Genomic DNA, 6000 nt, shown 5'->3' with positions numbered 1-6000 from the left:
GTTAGTTTTAGTTCTAATAAATTTTGTTGGTTAGTTACATAAATAAATTAAGTAAAAATGAAAAAATGACTTGTTATTTGAGGAAGGTGGAAAAACCATATGTATAACATGGGAGTAAAGTGCCTTTTCCTCCCTTGAATGATTACTGCCCTCCGCTACGCGTCGGGTAGTAAACTTCATTCTCGGGAGGAAAAGTAGCACTTTCCTCCCTTGTTATACAAATAGCTATTTCAACTACATAACATCGCAGTGGTATTGTTTATTTTGTCTTATAGGTACAGTTATTAGTCTAAGAGCTAGAGCCGAAAAATCATCGTCATGAATAATATGGAGTTTGGCATATGAAATGTGTCTATTGTATATTGACAATTATGACGCCTTTCAGGCTGACACCTCAGTGGATACAGGAAGTAGCAATAAGGGATGAAAGGGGCAAGTTAGTGCAGTCATTAAAGGTTTTCACCTCCTATTTTGTTAAACCTCGATTTGCATGAAAATTTGTGACTAGTTAGAGCATACCTCAAGAGACAGAACTGATTTGGTGCCAACTTGCACTTTTCTCCTGGGGGTGGTTGCCATCCCTTTTCGGGGGTGAAAACTATTTTATTAAAAATAACCCCACTAATCGATATAGTTTAATCGGACTAATGGGACAAATTTTAAGTAAAATTTGTTATATCATTTTATTAAAATAAATAAATACTTTTTGAGTTATTGAAGATCAAAGATTTGAATTTTTCGTGAAAAATATGCCTGGTGTAAAACGGTTTTTCATAAATAACTCAAAAACCACTATCTCAATCTGAGCTATACAAACCTCTTTTACGAGCACGATATATTACAAGTATTTGGTTGAACGCCTATAAAAAAAATCCAACAGAGCTGGTTATTGAACAAAATGGTGGGGAACTTGTTGAAGATAACACATATAAATTCAAATGGTTTAAAGGGTCTCAAATGCCAGAGATTGTTAGAGATATTGTTTTTGAGAATGAAACAGACGATGAGATGGATGATAAGCAAGCTTTTGATGAGATTCATAATAGCGAAAGTGATGAAAATAAGTATGATAGCGATTTAAGTGAATGTGACAGCGAAAGTAAAAAATAAATAGTATTTTCAACGAAAATTTTGTTTTCGTTTTTAAATTCGCAAAGTCTGTTCGTTCGTTCGTTCGTGCATTGCCCCTGCAATATCTGGAGCTTATCTACCGGTATCAATGTAGTTTTGTCTCCTGACTCCAAATCTGAAAACGACATTTCGATATCTCAAACCATGTTCGAGATAACCGACCTCAAAGACAAGTTGCATCTCGGGACAGTAATTTAGGATCTTTTAGCAATTTTAGATAGCGAGATAATTCTACTCGTACAATGGAGACACTGCTAAAATGCATTAAAATTTCATATTATTTCAAACTAGCGCGTGATTCGACTGACATCGGCTAAAAATGCTTGTGATCAAGACCCTAAATTGCTGTCCCGAGATGCAAGTATTTATTTCATTTGACACATAAACGGCGAAAGAATTGAAATATCAAATAAATAAATATTATTTATTAATGTTAATATAAGTAATGTTAAATGGCAGATTACAAATTTTTTAAGCTGTCTACCCAATGATTTATGTATTATGTATAGGTATTATAGATATTGTATACAGTGATGAGCGCACTAATAACCGGCAAAATAACGCAAAAGATGAAAAACATATTAAGTTGTGAGATAAAAAGAGATGAACCTAGTGGAGGTGTTAAATTTAGCGATAGTAACTTATAGATTGACATTATATTGATTGTTTCCCACCTTTAGACGTATCGGACGAGTTTAAGAAATGCCACTGTCACAGTGACAGTTTTAGTTGACGTACTCCTCTGATACGTCTAAAGGTGGGAAACAATCAATATAATGTCAATTTATATGTTACTATCGCTAAATTTAACAACTCTACTAGTTTTATTTCTTTTTATCTCACAATTTAATGTGTTTTCCATCTTTTGTGCTATTTTGCCGGTTATTAGCGCGCTCATCCCTGTATTATATACAGTATGTCTACGTCAGTTGGACACAATTACGGGACACTTTTTTATTTTTAATTTTATGAAATAAAGTTATAATTCATAAAAAGTTCTGCATCGATTCGGCTAAAGTTCTACAAAACCTACAATTCAATCATCAGATACCAAATTTTATCTATATTATACGAGGTATTTTAAAAAATATGAATTTCGCTCAAGAGTAAAGTACCGTTATTTTTCACAATATTGTAAATTATTGTTATTACGAAAAATTGTTTGGAATTAAAAACTATGTAATAATATATGCAATAATTATAATTATTATAATTAATTAATTAATAATTATTATAATAATGTTATTATTGCTTATGTTATAATTATATGTTATAATTATTTATTACATTCTTCTAATGAAAAAAAAAATATTTTAATTTTTTCTCAAATTACAGATACCCGTCATCATTTTCATCTATAACTCTTTTATTATTAATTTTACGAATAAAAATTATTCTTCATAAAAAGATCTGCATGGTGTAATATCCAAGATGCAATCATCATAATAATATATAAAAGTGTATCGATTTTAGTCGAGGTATGTAAAAAATATGAATTTCTCTCAAGAAATTCGCTCAGTAAAGTACTTTTATAGCTCACAATATTAAATAGAAGGATATAATTGTACATTACAACATAATTTTTAATTCTACACAACTTTTCATAATAGCAATTTTCCATATTAGGAATTTAAATACATAAATAAACAAAGTTTTCTTTATAATAATGCTCGAATTTTTAGCTTGTAATATTTGAATTGTAATAAAACGAACTTGATAATTGAATTATTAAATTATAATCCTAACTTCATTCCCGAAATTCCTTTGATTATTTCATTCATAGGAGATTCTGACCAATAGAAAGCTACAGAAATAAAAATTAAAGTGATAATTTTTAATAATATCCCGTCGTCAAGTATATTACGTCACATGCCCTTCGTTGCTACGAAAAAATACATTCAGTGACATTAATGACAATTACTTTTTTAAAAGTTATAAAAGTGATGACTTTCAACCGTCAAATTTTTATAACAACTGTGTGTTTAACTGAAGTAATTTGTACTTATCTACATAAATAAATTACAATAAAATTTTGGGTTTGAACAGTTTTATTCATGAAATAATCGCAGCAAGTTGCACTCGATGTCTGAAATTATTATCGAATTGTTTGCCTCGTGCCACTTTGACATAATTTCACTCCCCTTCGGGTCGTGAAATTAAAACTGTCAAATTGTTCTCGGAAAAAATTCGATAATTTTAGAGCTCTTGTGCAATTACTACTGACTATTTCACTAGACTGTTTTTAACTGATAAAACGTCATAGCAACGCATCGTTTCCTACTGACAAAACTCCTTAGCGACGTGATTTCTCTGCGACAAAATTGACATGACAGATCCGTCACGAAAGTGTCTGGTAATAACAAATAAATAAAAATTATATTTCATTGATATGGTGCATTAATTGTCTCGTGAAATAGTCTTGTCGAATATCATTCGAGAGAAAATTATTTACCGGCAAAATTTGCTTTGTTTTCTTTGTTTGTTGCCTTTTGGTAATTTTCGCTTATTAAATTTTAACACAATCACTCGACTGACGTCTCGTGATTTAAGTCAAAATTTAATTCGCGAAAATTGCCAGGCAACAAACTTTCATACCAGTCGAAAATATAGCCGGCAAAATTTTCTCTCTTATGATATTATATACGAAAATTATTCTGTTAAGTAATTTCATAATAAATATATAAATAGCGTATGTTTTAATTTTCACTTTTTCCTAAAAACTTCGAAAGGGTTCACTTATTTTCATTATCACTTGCTTAGCTTTGATGTTATGAACTTCATCTGGAGCTCACTTGATAGGTATTCTTGAGTACTTTGACAAGTGTTTATTAGTAAGTATATTTTATAAAATGCATCGTTTTCCCGTTATTTAAGCTTGAATACTTAGATTTGAGTACTAGCCGAAAAAAATATATATTCAACCAACTATAACTCACTTTTAATTAATTCTAAATTCTAAAGGGTTTTTCACGTAAAGAATCTATTCGATTTTTTATTATCTTCAATTTTGGCAATCATAACTATTTTGTTAAAACTTACAGTTTTTGAATTATTTATGAAAAACCGCTTTACACCATGCATTTGTTTCACGAAAAATTCAAATCTTTTATCTTTATTGACTCAAAAAGTATGTATATATATATATATATATATATATATATATATATATATATATATATATATATATATATATATATATATATATATATATATATAACCGGTTCTATAGCGTTCTACGCCTTCCGGTACCCAATCGCCAAGCCTGTCGATCTAGCCAGTCTCTTTCTTGAAGATTTCTTTCTGGCATGGCTTTTGTAATTCCTTGTTTCCAGGAGGTCGGTGGCCTTCCTCTTTTCCGTTTTTCTGGCAGTATCCATTTCATTGTAATTTTTGGTAATCTTTCATCTCCCATTCGTTGGACGTGTCCATACCAAGTAAGTTGTTTTCGTTGTACCTCGTCCACTATTGTTTTCTGCTTACCTACTTTTTCTCTGATCTGTTCATTTCGAACATGGTCCCATCTCGATATTCTGGCAGACCTTCTAAAAAAATCAATTTCAGTAGTAAGCAGCTTATTTTCGGATTTTTTTGTCATTTGCCACACTTCGGAGCCATACGTTAAAATTGGTTTCAGAATAGCGTCGTACATCCTCATTTTTGTATTTAAATTTATGTTATGTTGCCATAAGACAGGGTTTAGGGCTCTAGTAACCTTTCTAGCCTTCGTCACTCTATCATCTATACTGGGTTCCGTTCTTCCACTATTTGTTAATTTAATCCCTAGATATATATACTCTGTACAACCCCTGATGTAGTCACTTCCGTCAAGATCTAGGTCCTCCTGTTGTATTTGGTTACCGATGTGTAGATATTGTGTTTTCCTTATGTTTACCTCTAAACCCCATTTCCTGTATTCTTCCATCAATTTTCTCGTCATATATTTTAAGTCCTCCTTATCTTGGGCAACTACCACCTGGTCGTCTGCGTAGTTCAAAGTGTATAATGGTATGTCTCCGATTAGTATACCCATACCACTGCATTTCTGCTTCCAAAGTCTGAGAGCACCGTCGGTATATATATTGAAAAGAATGGGAGATAAGCAGCACCCTTGTTTAAGGCCTTTTGTTACTTGGAAGCTAGATGACAGATGGTTACCCCTCTTTACCCTTGACATAGAATCTTTATAGAGGCATTATATGGCTTTGATGACAGTTGCAGATATGTGTGTATTGTCCAAAACCTCCCACAATTTTTTCACGGGCACTGTGTCATATGCTTTCGTTAGGTCGACAAAAAGTATATGTGTGTCTTGTCTACGTTCTAGTCTTTTTTCCATAACCTGTGTTAGACAGAATATATTATCAATCGTAGATCGACCGGCCCTGAAACCACACTGTTCTTCGGATTCATAGGGTTGATATTCTTCGCAAATAATGGTTTTCAGTATTCTGCCATATAAACGGCTCATTGTGCTTGTTACAGTTATTCCCCTATAATTGTTGACATCACTTTTACTTCCCTTTTTGTGTATTGAAGAGATCCAGCCCTCTTTCCAGCTTTTCGGAACTTGTTCTCCGTTAATAAATCTGTGAAGGAATTCTGTGATCATTCGGATTAATTTCTTTGAACCTGATTTTATTAGTTCTGCGGGAACATTGTCAGGGTCAGGTGCCTGACCATTTTTTAATTGTGAGATAGCTTTCTGTACCATTTCTATTGTTACTGTTATTTCTTCACCTTCTACTGTTACTGGGTTTGATTCTTCTTGTATGTATTTTGGGCGGTCTTCAGTCAGCAAAGATTTATAATGCTGTTCCCATGTATTTGTTGTTATGTTGTCAAGCCTTACATTTTCTGTTGTATCTGACC

Source organism: Diabrotica virgifera, chromosome 8 (assembly GCF_917563875.1).
Source record: "Diabrotica virgifera virgifera chromosome 8, PGI_DIABVI_V3a".
In the NCBI taxonomy this organism is placed as follows: Eukaryota; Metazoa; Arthropoda; class Insecta; order Coleoptera; family Chrysomelidae; genus Diabrotica; species Diabrotica virgifera.
This window is presented reverse-complemented; position numbering follows the sequence as displayed.